Source organism: Ursus americanus, chromosome 3 (genome assembly GCF_024610735.1).
Source record: "Ursus americanus isolate L20-20 chromosome 3, mUrsAme1.1.p, whole genome shotgun sequence".
Lineage (NCBI taxonomy): Eukaryota > Metazoa > Chordata > Mammalia > Carnivora > Ursidae > Ursus > Ursus americanus.
The window spans coordinates 101,551,076-101,563,949 of record NC_142129.1 but is presented as its reverse complement, the minus strand read 5'-3'; positions in this window follow the sequence as shown (position 1 = coordinate 101,563,949).

Sequence of the window (12,874 nt, the reverse complement as noted above, 5' to 3'; positions counted from 1 at the left end):
CTCTCCACCCCCTCAGGCACCCCAATAATTCTGACATTTTTTTCTTCTCAGGGCATTATTAAATTCTCAAAGCATTTCTTCAAGGGCACTCTGAGTTGTCTTTCTCTCTTTTCCTCAACTTCCTTCCTTTCCATCAGCCTGTCCTCTAGATCGCTAATTCTCTCTTCTGCTTCATTTACCCTAGCTGTTAGAGCATCCAAATTATTTATTATTTTTTAAATAATATTTATTTTGTTATATTAGTCACCATACAGTACATCCCCAGTTCTTGATGCAATGTTCCATTATTCATTACTTGCATATAATACCCAGTGCACCATGCAATATGTGCCCTCCTTAATACCCATCACCAGCCTATCCCAATCCCCTACCCCCTCCCCTCTGAAGCCCTCAGTTCGTTTCCCAGAGTCCACAGTCTCTCATGGTTCATTCCCCCTTCTGTTTATCCCCCCTTATTTTTTTCCTTCCTTCTCCTACCGATCTTCCTATTTCTTATGTTCCATAAATGAGTGAAACCATATGATAATTGTCTTTCTCTGCTTGACTTATTTCACTTAGCATAATCTCCTCCAGTCCTGTCCATGTTGCTGCAAATGTTGGGTAATCATTCTTTCTGATGGCTGAGTAATATTCCATTGTATATATGGACCACATCTTCTTAATCCAGTCATCTGTTGAAGGGCATCTCAGTTCCTTCCACAATTTAGCTATTGTGGACAATGCTGCTATGAACATTGGGGTGCATATGGCCCTTCTCTTCACTATGTCTGTATCTTTGGGGTAAATACCCGGTAGTGCAATTGCTGGATCATATGGTAGCTCAATTTTTAACATTTTAAGGGACCTCCACACTGTTTTCCAAAGTGGCTGTACCAACTTGCCATTCCCACCAACAGTGTAAGAGGGATCCCCTTTCACCACATCCTCTCCAACATTTGTTGTTTCCTGCCTTGTCCATTTTTGCCATTCTAACTGGTGTAAGGTGGTATCTCAAGGTGGTGTTGATTTGAATTTCCCTGTTGGCTAATGATTTTGAACATTTTTTCATGTGTCTGTTAGCCATTTGTATGTCTTCATTGGAAAAGTGTCTGTTCATATCATCTGCCCATTTATTGATTTGGTTATTTGTTTCTCGTGTATTGTGTTTGAGAAATTCTTTGTAGATCTTGGATACAAGTCTTTTACCTTTAGTGTCATTTGCAAATATCTCCTCCCATTCCATGGGCTGCCTCTTAGTTTTTTTGACTGTTTCCTTGGCTGTGCAGAAGCTTTTTATCTTGATGAAGTCCCACAAGTTCATTTTTTCTTTTGTTTCATTTGCCTTTGGAGATGTGTCATGAAAAAGTTGCTGTGGCCGATGTCAAAGAGGTTGCAGCCTATGTTCTCCTCTAGGATTTTGATGGATTCCTGTCTCACATCCAGGTCTTTCATCCATTTGGAGTTTATCTTTGTGTATGGTGTGAGAGAGTGGTCAAGTTTCATTCTATTGCATATAGCAGTCCAATTTTCCCAGCACCATTTATTGAAGAGACTGTCTTTTTTCCACTGGATGTTTTTTCCTGCTTTGTCAAAGATTAGTTGGCCAAAGAGCCGAGGGTCCATTTCTGGGTTCTCCATTCTGTTCCATTGGTCTATGTGCCTGTTTTTGTGCCAGTACCATGCTGTCTTTGTGATCACAGCTTCATAGTATAGCTTGAAGTCTGGAAACGTGATGCCCCCAGCTTTGTTTTTCCTTTTCAACAATTCCTTGGCGATTTGGGGCCTTTTCTGGTTCCACACAAATTTAAGGGCTGTTTGTTCCAGTTCTTTGAAAAATGTCATCGGTATTTTGATTGGGATGGCATTGAAAGTGTAGATTGCTCTGGGTAGCATAGACATTTTAACTATGTTTATTCTTCTGATCCATGAGCATGGAATACTTTTCCATCTTTTTGTGTCTTCTTCAATGTCTTTCAAGAGTGATTTGTAGTTTCTAGAATATAGATCCTTTACGTCTCTGGTTAGGTTAATTCCAAGATAACGTATGATTTTTGGTGCTATTGTAAATGTAATGGATTCCCTAATTTCTCTTTCTTCAGTCTCATTGTTCATGTATAGAAATGCAACTGATTTCTGAGCATTGATTTTGTATCCCGCCACATTACTGAATTGTTCTATAAGTTCTAGTAGTTTGGGGGTGGAGTCTTTTGGGTTTTCCATATAGAGTATCATGTCATCTGTGAAGAGAGGCATTTTGACTTCTTCTTTGCCAATTTGGATACCTTTTATCCCCTTTTGTTGTCTGATTGCTGTTGCAAGGACTTCTAGTACTATGTGGAATAATAATGGCGAGAGTGGGCATCCTTGTCCTGTTCCTGATCTTAAGGGAAAGCCTTTCAGCTTTTCCCCATTGAGAATGATATTTGCTATAGGCTTTTCATAGATGGTTTTTATGAAATTGAGGAATGTACCCTCTATCCCTACACTCTGAAGGGTTTTAATCAGGAAAGGATGCTGTCTTTTGTCAAATGCTTTTTCTGCATCAATTGAGAGGATCATATGGTTCTTGACTCTTTTCTTGCTGATATGATCTATCACACTGATCAATTTGCGTATGTTGAACCATGCTTGCATCCCAGGGATGAATCCCACTTGGTCTTGATGGATAATCCTTTTAATGTACTTTTGGATCCTATTAGCTAGGATTGTGTTGAGAATCTTGGCGTCCATATTCATGAAGGAAATCGGTCTGTAATTCTCCTTTTTGATGGGATCTTTGCCTGGTTTGGGGATCAAGGTAATACTGGCCTCATAGAATGAGTTTGGTAGTTTTCCTTCTGTTTCTATTTTTTTAAACAGCTTCAGGAGAATAGGTATTATTTCTTCTTTTAATGTTTGGTAGAATTCCCCGGGGAATCCGTGAGGCCCTGGATTCTTGTTTTGGGGGAGGTTTTGGATCACTCCTTCAATCTCTTCATAGTTAATCGGTCTGTTTAAGTCATCAATTTCTTCCTGTTTCAGTCTTGGTAGTTTATAGGTTTCCAGGAAGGCATCCATTTCTTCCAGGTGTTGAATTTATTGGCATAATGCTGTTGATAAAGGTTTCCAATGATCCTTCCTATTTCATTGGTGTTGGTTGTGATCTCTCCCTTTTCATTCATAATTTTATTAATTTGGGTCCTTTCTCTATTCTTTTGAATAAGTCTGGCCAGTGGCTCATCGATCTTATTTATTCTTTCATAGAACAAACTTCTAGTTCTGTTGATCTGCTCTACTGTGCTCCTGGTTTCTAATTCATTGATCTCTGCTCTAATCTTGATCACCTACCTTCTCGTGTGTGGTTTAGGCCTATTCTTCTGTTCCTGCTCCAGCTTCTTGAGGTGAGAATATAAAAACTGCATTTTAGACTTTTCTATTCTTTTGAGTGAGGCTTGAATGGCTATGTATTTCCCCCTTAGGACTGCCTTTGCAGTGTCCCACAGGTTTTGGACCGATGTGTTTTCATTCTCATTGGTCTCCAGAAATTGTTTAAACTGATTTTTAATTTCCTGGTTTACCCAATCATTTTTGAGCAGGATGGTTCTTAGTTTTGTGTTTGAGTTTCTTCCAAGTGTTTGAGTTTCTTCCAAATTTTTGCTTGTGATTGAGCTCCAATTTCAAAGCATTGTGGTCTGAGAATATGCAGGGAATAATCTCAGTCTTTTGTATCGGTTAAGACCTGTTTTGTGGCCCAGTATATAGTTTATTCTGGAGAAATTTCCATGTGCATTTGAAAAGAATGAGTATTCTTTGGTTCTGGGGTGTAGTGTTCTATATATATCTATGAGGTCCATCTGTTCCAGTATGTCATTCAAAGCTCTTGTTTCTTTGTTGATTTTCTGCTTAGGTGATCTGTCTATTGCTGAGAGTGGAGTGTTGAGGTCCCCTACTATTAATGTATTACTATCTATATGTCTATTTATTCTGGTTAAGAGTTGGCTTGTGTATCTAGCTGCTCCCCTGTTGGGGGCATAGATATTTATAAGTGTCATATCCACTTGTTGGGTACATCCTTTAAGAATAATATAGTGTCCTTCTGTATCTCTCACTACAGTCTTTAGTTTAAAATCCAATCTGTCTGATATGAGAATTGCTACCCCAGCTTTCTTTTGAGGTCCATTGGCATGAAAACTGGTTTTCCATCCTTTCACTTTCAGTCTGGATGTATCTTTAGGTTCAAAATGAGTGTCTTGTAGACAGCAAATGGATGGGTCATGTCTTTTTATCCAATCTGCAACCCTGTGCCATTTTATGGGAGCTTTTAGGCCATTCACATTGAAAGTGATTATTGAGAGATATGATTTTAATGATGTCATGTTTCCTGTGAAGTCTTTGTTTCTATAGATTATAAATTTCTGTTCTGTATCACTCTTGGGGCCTTTTTACTTTTATAGAACCCCCCTTAATATCTCCTGTAGGGCTGGTTTTGTGGTTATGAATTCCTTGAGTTTTTGCTGATCCTGGAAGGTCCTTATCTCTCCATCAATTCTGAATGACAGCCTTGCTGGATAAAGAATCCTTGGCTGCATGTTCTTCTCAGATAGAGCTTTGAAAACACATTGCCAACCCTTCCTAGCCTTCCAGGTCTCTGTAGACAGGTCTGACGTTATTCTTTTTTTTTCCCTCTGTACGTAAGGATTTTCTTCCCCCTGGCCGCTTTCAATACTGTATCCTTGGATCTAATATTTGTGAATTGCACTATGATGTGACGTAGTGTAGGTCTGTTCTCATTGACCTTGGGAGAGGTCCTCTCTGCTTGCTGGACATGAATGCTTGTTTCCTTTGCCAGATTAGGGAAGTTCTCAGTTACAATTTGTTCAAATATCTCTTCTAGATCTCTCTCTTTATCCACCCTCTCAGGGATGCCAATGATTCTGACATTGGAACGTTTCATTGAGTCAGTAATCTCCTGTAATCTACATTCTTGAGATTGGATTTTTTTGAGGCAAGTTTCTGTTTTAACTTTCTCTTCTACCATCCCATCCTCCGATTCACTAATTCGTTCTTCTGCCTCATTTACCCCGGCTGTCAGAGTGTCTACTTAAGACTGCATTTGATTCATAGCATTTTAAATTTTTGCCAGACTCGCTCTCATTTCTGCCCTTTGAGATTCTATATTCTTGTTAATATTTTCATTAATAGTTTTTTCAAGCCTACACATCATCTTGACCATTGTTACTCTGAACTCCATTTCTGATAATTTGGTTATATCCATATCCATCAGTTCTGTGGCCGATGCCACAGACTCATTGTCTTTTCTTTGCTGGGGGGGATTTCTCCTTCTAGTCATTCTGATGAGGAGAGGTTGTGGGGATGCCCAGAGCCCAAGTTATTGACCAGGACCCAGGCAGTGTGCACTTGTTTTATAGGGACCTTAGGGATGTGGGCTTCTTGATTTTTCAGCCTTCCTTTTGGGCAAGGGGCCTGCTGTGCTGATATTCAGGAAACCCTGTTTGGGTAGAGTTGATCTGTCCCCTGGGAGGGGGGATGGGGATGGGCACAATGTGAGCCGGGATATCCGGGCTTTTGTTTTCTGGCTGCTTTCCCTGGCGGTTTTCTGTGCCTCTTCTGAGAGAGCAGCAGTGGCCGTATCCAATTTCTGTCTCAGAACAGAGAGATCATAGTTTGCTCTGCACTGAGCTCTCTTGGCCACTTTAACTCTGTTACTATCGGTGCTGCTAAAAACCCTGCAGCAACCCGGGACGTGCGCCCCACAGCCCATGTCCCAGCCCTCACTTCCAGGGCCGGCGTGTCTCTGTCCTTTGTGCTTCTAACACCGCCAGCCCCCCCCCCCCCCCGCTTCTCACGCACACTCCCGAGCTCCTGAGCTTCCTGTTTCAGTATGGTTTGCGTGCACTTTGGAGCTCTGGTTTTCAGTCTGGTTGCGTGCATTCCCGGGCTCACGGTCTCAGTCTGCTCTCTTGCGGGTGCCAGTCCGTGAGTGCGGCCCGCTCCCCAGAAAAAGTGACTACTGCTTCCCAACGCCCGAGCACGGAGGCTCCCTCCCCTTCCATTTCTCTTCCTATATCTGTGCGTGGATTCACAGCTCCCCATTTCGTACCTCAATACTCAGCACTGGAGATGTTTATTTGTAGAGATCCAGGTGTATCTTCCTGCATCTCAGGCTGATTCCATGGGTGTTCAGGATGGTCTGGTAGATATCCAGCTCGACTCGGGACCAGCTGGGAAAGGGTCTCCTACTCCTCCGCCATCTTTTCTCCTCCTTGCAGAAAGTGGTCGCTTTTCTGTTCATAGAGTTTCTGCTACTCTTTTCTTTGTTCTCTGGTTGCGTTCATAGGTATTCAGAATGGTTTGGTAGCTCTCTTGCTGAATTCCTGGGACCAGACGAACTTTAGGTCTCCTGCTCCTCCGTCATCTTGGGACGCCGAGCTGGAGCTCAACTCCTGTTTTAAACTGGGTTCCTTGCAGAAAGTGGTCACTTTTCTGTTCATAGAGTTGCTGCTATTCTTTTCTTCCTTCTCCAGTTGAGTTTGTAGGTGTTCAGAATGGTCTGATAGCTATCTAGCTGAAGTCCTGGGACCAGACGAAATTTAAGCCTCCTGCTCCTCTGCCATCTTGGACTCCTCCCCCTCCATCAATCTAGAGCATCCAATTTAGACTGCATCTCATTCATAGCATTTTTAAGTTTGACCTGAGTAGATCTCATTTCTGCCCTTAGAGATTCTCTACTGTCATTTATGCTTTTTCAAGCCCAGCTATTAACTTTATAATTGCAATCCTGAATTCCATCTCTGACAGCTTACTTACATCCATATCAATTAGCTCTGTGGCAGAGAACTTTGCCTCTGCTTCTTTCTTTTGTTGTGAATCCCTCCTTCTAGTCATTTTGCCCAGAGAAGAATGGGTGAGCAAATAAGCAGAGTCCAACATATCAACCATGACCCAAACAAAAAATACCCTAGATATATCCAAAGTGGTTGGAATAAGAAAAGCAAGCAAAAGCAAAACAGAACAAAACAAAACAAAAAAAGGGGGGGGGGAGTGAAGAGACTATAATCTCACAGGGTGATCCACTTGTTCCTGATTGAGTTTTGGAAGATACTACATCCTAAAATTGCAAAGAAAGCAAATCATATATATATATATATATATATATTTGAATAGAGTGAAAAAAGGACAAAAAAGGAAACATCTATCTATAAAATATAGATGTAAAAAATAAAAGTTAAAGAGAGACTTAAAAAGCTAAGTTGGTAAAATAAGAATCTAGTTGAAAAAGGTAAAAAAAAAAAGGAAAATTTTAGACTCAAAGATACATGAGTCATGAGAAAGCACCTGGAGCTCAATGTATTATTTTCCCCTAGTGCTGGAGTTTTACAGTCTTGCGGGATCCATAAAGTTGTTGTCCATCTGTTCTTCCAGTCTGTCTTCTGGGGAGGGGCCTGCTGTGCTGCTTCTCAGGTGTCTTTGTGTGGGTGGAGTTGCCCCACCCCATGCCAGGGGACTGGGATCTGTGTAAAGTAGTCCTCTGTGTGGCTTTTGTTCCCTGGAGGCTTTCTGCACCTCTTTAGAGGATCAAAGCAAAAATGGTTATGCCCTGATCTCCAGCCCAAAGCTTAAAGATTGTGGTCCCCCCTCTTTAATAAACCCTCTGGGACAGTCTTCACTTTCATGTGTGTGCCAAATTCTGCAGACTCTTGTTGTGCATGCCCACTGCAGTCCTCCTGGGGGAGTCCCAGGGACCCACAAGCATCACTGTTCTTTGTATCCTTGGGACTGCAAGTGACTGTGGGCTCGTGCACACACCCTGCTCTGCTGCTCCTGGGCCATGGCTGGTGTCACTTTACTGTCCTTTCTGGGGCCACCTCCCTGAGAGTTGTCGCCCAGTCATGGATGCAACCGTTTCACCCCTCCCAGGGGATGGTAAATGCTGCAGTCCTTTTCCAGGTGCTCAGGCAAAAAATAGTCACCTGGCCAGCTCTGCTCATGGTTTAGGTGACCCAGGCTGAGAGTCCCCTCCTGGGCTCTCTAACCTTAACCAGTTTCCCCGCTCCACTGCTTGGGCACTCTACAGGTTCAGGCTCCCCTCTTTGTTCTGTGTCTCCTGGGATCCTGAGACCACAATGACCCACCTAGAATTCTGCCCTTTTCATCCCCTAAGCCCCTTGCAGAAAGGGATGTCTTTCACTGGAGCAGATTTCTAAGGGTTCTGATTTTGTGCTCTGTTGTTCTATCACTTTCCAGTGGCCAGCTTATGGAGGCTCCCTGCCCCCTCTGTTTATCTTCCAATATTTCCCCTCAGATTCATGACTCTGTACCTCTTACCTTGCAAAAAGCAGTCATTTTTCTTCTTGTAGAGTTCCAGATATATTTTCTTACATCTCAGGCTGAATTTGTGGGTATTTAGAATGGTTTGATAGATATCCAGCTAAATTCAAGGGACCAGATGAAACGAGGTCCTCTACACTTCCACCATCTTCCCTCTCCCTCCAGTTTGTCCTCTATGGTTAAGAGTCTTTTATGGTTTGGCTCCCTCTCTGTTTTTATACTATTTTATTTTTCCTTTCCTTCCCCTATGTTTATCACTTTTGTTTCTTAAATTCCACATATGAGTGAAATCATATAGCATTTGTCTTTCTCTGACTGACTTATTTCACTTAGCATAATACCCTCTAGTTCCATACATGTTGTTGCAAATTGCAAGATTTCATTCTTTTTGATGGCTGAGTAATATTCCATTGTGTATATATACCATATCTTCTTTATCCATTCATCTGTCAATGGGCATCTGGGCTCTTTCCATGTTATGGCTAATGTGGACATTGCTGCTATAAACATCAGGGTTCATGTGCCCCTTCAAATCATTATGTTTGTGTTCTTTGGATAAATACCTAGTAGTGCAATTGCTGGGTTATATTTTGTTATGATTATTATAATTATTATTATTATTAAAGCTTTTAGGGTCTTTTCTTTACCTTGATAAAGAATTGCCTAGATGTGATTTATTTCTTGTGCTGAGCATTTACTGGACCTTGTAAATCTGGAGACTTGTATCGTTCAGTTCTAGAAAATTGTCTTTACAAATATTCTTGCCTCTATTTTCCCATCTTTTTCTAGAATTCTAGTTAGCCAAATGTACTTTCTCAAGTAATTCTGCACATAGTTTTCAATTTCTTGTCTTGGTGTTCTATTTTCTGGAAGAGTTTAATCTTCCAACATTTATGTAATTTTTTAAATTTTAACAATGATTTTTAATTTCTAAGTGTTCTATTTTTGGTTTTGATTTTTTAATAGCTTCATATTATTATTTCATGAGTGCAATAGCACCTCAAATCTCTTTGAGAAGATAATTGCTTTTTGTTTCTCATGTTTAAAACATTTTTTCCCCATTCTTGCATTATCTTTCCTTCCGGGTAACTTTTTTATTCATATTTAAGAATGAAGCACAAAAATACAATTGAAGGTTCTTTGGGCTCATCATTTACCTGTTAGCTCTTAGGTTCATTCTTTATCCTCCCCCTGCTCTTTTCTAGTGGCTGACCCCTGGAAACTGGATTTCCAAACTCTTAGAAACTTGCTTCAGCTCTAGGGAGGCATGGGCTAGAAGAGGGAAGAAACCACATATTTCTTCTTTTCTCTAATCTCTGGGTAACACTTCCCCCAGTGATTGCATATCCCTTCTGGTTTAGGCTCCTGAGCTCCTCTCATGCCCAAGCCTTGGTGCCACGCTTCGGAGAACACCACCTTGTCCAATCATTCCTCTAGACCTAGGAATATCTGATAGTGGTTTCCTGATTTTGCTAATTTGGGGGTTTTCCCACCATTCTCTCTTTGGTTTTTAACTTTTTTGAAGCCCTTGAATCTAACTCTCAGTATTAAATTTTCTCTCTGTGCTGCATGAAATATGTTCTCTTTTCTTTCTTTCTTTCTTTCTTTCTTTCTTTCTTTCTTTCTTTCTTTCTTTCTTTCTTTTTCTTTCTTTCTTCTTTTTTTTAAAGATTTATTTTTTTATTTGAGAAAGAAAGAGAGAGAGAGAAAGCAAGTGGGTGTAGGGGCAGAGGCAGAGGGAGAGAATCTCCAGCAGACTCCCCACTACTCAGCAGGGCCTGATGTGGGGCTCCATCTCATAATCTTGATATCATGACCTGAGCCAAAATCAAGAATCAGTTGCTTAACCAACTGAGCCACCAGGGGCGCCCCATGTTTCTCTTTTCTTCACTGGACCCTTACTGACATATCTAGTAAACTAACAAAATTTACTTTAGAGTGTTTGGCAAATAGCTGGCTATTATGTTTAGGAACTCCTAAGAATGGGAAGCATTTTTCTGGGGCTAATTAATATTTGGAGTACAATTATTTTACTATTCTTTTGTCTGAGGAATATATGCTTGTCTGCAGTGTTCTCTACCTATAGTGAGAAAGGGGAATAGGACTCTATTAATTTCCAGCACTCTTCTTCATTCTATGTGCTTATTAAACTTGTTTTTCTTATATATTATTCAATTTTTCTGGTATTTATCATATTTAAGTAAGATATGTAGTATCCACATGAGGTCAATACACTTCTTCCTGGGACTAGTTCAAATTTTATTTTAGAAAGGCCATAATAAGAGCTGTGCAGAGGATATATTGATTGGGATAATAAGCATGAGTAAAATTGAAAGCAAGGAAAAGAATTTTCAGTCTAGTGTTCTAAAGGGTGATAAATTATCCTGAATTAAGAACACTAGTAGAAAGAAAGGAGAGCATGAGGAAGTGAATTACAGAGGGATTGAGGAGGTTAAATTTGGCAGGTGGTAGAGCACCGGGGAGGCAGCTTCACCACTTACCATTTGTGTTATCTTGGATAAATCATATACTCTTCCTGTGCCTCAATTTCCTCATCTCTAAAATTGTGAATATTGCATGTAAAGTGCTTGGAAGGGTTCCAGGCACAATAATAGCTAACATTTTTAATATGAAAAGCAGGAGAGCAGATGACTTCAGGGTTAGACTAGTTCAAATCCAGGCTCTGGTTTTAGTAACCATAAGGACATGGGGCATTTATTAAATGCTCAGGTTTATTCAGTGAAAGTTTGTGGTTGTTTCCTTGTCAATAAAATAGGGAGGAAATGCCATGCAAGGTTGTTGTCAATATTCAGTTTATTATTTCGCGTACACTTACTTGGGTGGAAGAAAGTGATTGTTCGATAAATAGTCATTATGTTTTTAAAATTGATGTTAGTCTTATATTCAAATATTTTATACCACAGGACTAAACAGTCTAAAGAGTAATAAAATAAATATTCATGTATTCTTTATTCAATTTAAGAAATTAAATCAAACCAGAAGTGTCCTATGGCCTCCCCAATTGCATTTCCTTTTTTTCCCACGTAGAAGTTATAACTATCCTGAATTTTCTCTCTCTCTTTTTTAGGTTGTAAACTATAGGTATGAATGCATAAACAATATATTTTCAGCTTGACAGTTTTTGAGCTTCATATAAATGGAACCATACAGCCTACATTCTTCTATGACTTGTCTTCTTCAATCAAAATGCTATTTTGAGATTCATGTATGATAATACATAACTCTAATAGCTGTAGTCAATTTATTCTCATTGCTGTGTAACATTTCATTATAAAATTATTCCTCAGTGTATTTACTAATTTTACTATTGATGGACATTTGAATTGTTTCTTGGATTTTTTCCCCCTTCTGTTATGGATCACACTTCTAAGAATGTGCTTATGCATGTCTTCTGGTGTATTTGTGTATTTTCTTTTGGTCTAATATTTAGAGTAAATCACAGGATCAAACGTATGTCCATGTTCCACCTTGGCAATGCCAGTTATTTTCTGGTGATTGTACTAACTCCTACCCCATCAGCACTGATGAGAGACTTCTTGTTCCACATTCTCTGGAGAGGTTATGAATATCTTCTGTCTGTGGCAGGAATTTTCATTTATTTTATGGTATCTTTGGGTGAATAAATTCTTAATGGTAATATCTCTGAAAACAGGTTTCCCCCACTATCTGAAAATAGAGTATGCCTATGAAACCTTTCACAAGTTGAAATGGAGTAAAGCAAAGAAACAATTATCCTATTCAGCTTTCTTTCTTTTAGAGAAAAAAGGTACTAATGTGCATTTTCACAAAAGCAAAGTGTTTTGTAAAGAGGACTTTTAGATGTGGGGGAGACCTGTAGGATTACCAAGGCCCATCTTTATGCACCAATGCTTTCCAAACTTTCCCTAATATAAGACTCATCCAGGTATTTGTCAAAAATATGGGTCCTGGGGCCCCACCTTATATTTACCAAATCAAAATCTATAGATGATGGCTGGGATTCCATACCTTATAACAACGCTCTTAAATGGTATCAACTTTGATCAAGATTGACAAACATCTTTCCAGATGAATTCCCAAGCTCCCACCTGGAGGTCATCAGATTGTTGTATTATGACTTCTGTAGTAGATAAAATATGTCATTGGGTAGGTACGACTCTCATGTAACTCTTCAGTAACGTAAATAGAGACACCTCTCAAGTTATATCACACGGAGTTTATTAAATCCTCAGCTCAGGTAACCATGCAGAGGGCAGTGGAGGTCAGTAAAATAAAAATCTTTGAAATCCAGATTCCTTTTTATGGCAATCACCAATGCATTATCTAGCCAAGACCTTTACTCTATTTATGAGGAATTAATTCCAACTGAAAGTCATGACCTGTCAACTCAAAAAAGAAATCTATTTTACTTTGTATTTCAATCCCAAAAACCTGACGATCAAATAGACATCAAATATTTCTTCTTTGTGACATAAAAATTGAAGAATCACTCACAGAGAAATATAGTCCGGGTGAGGTTTCAGTTAATAAAATGGATGATGACTAGGATAGGGGTGAATTTTGGAGA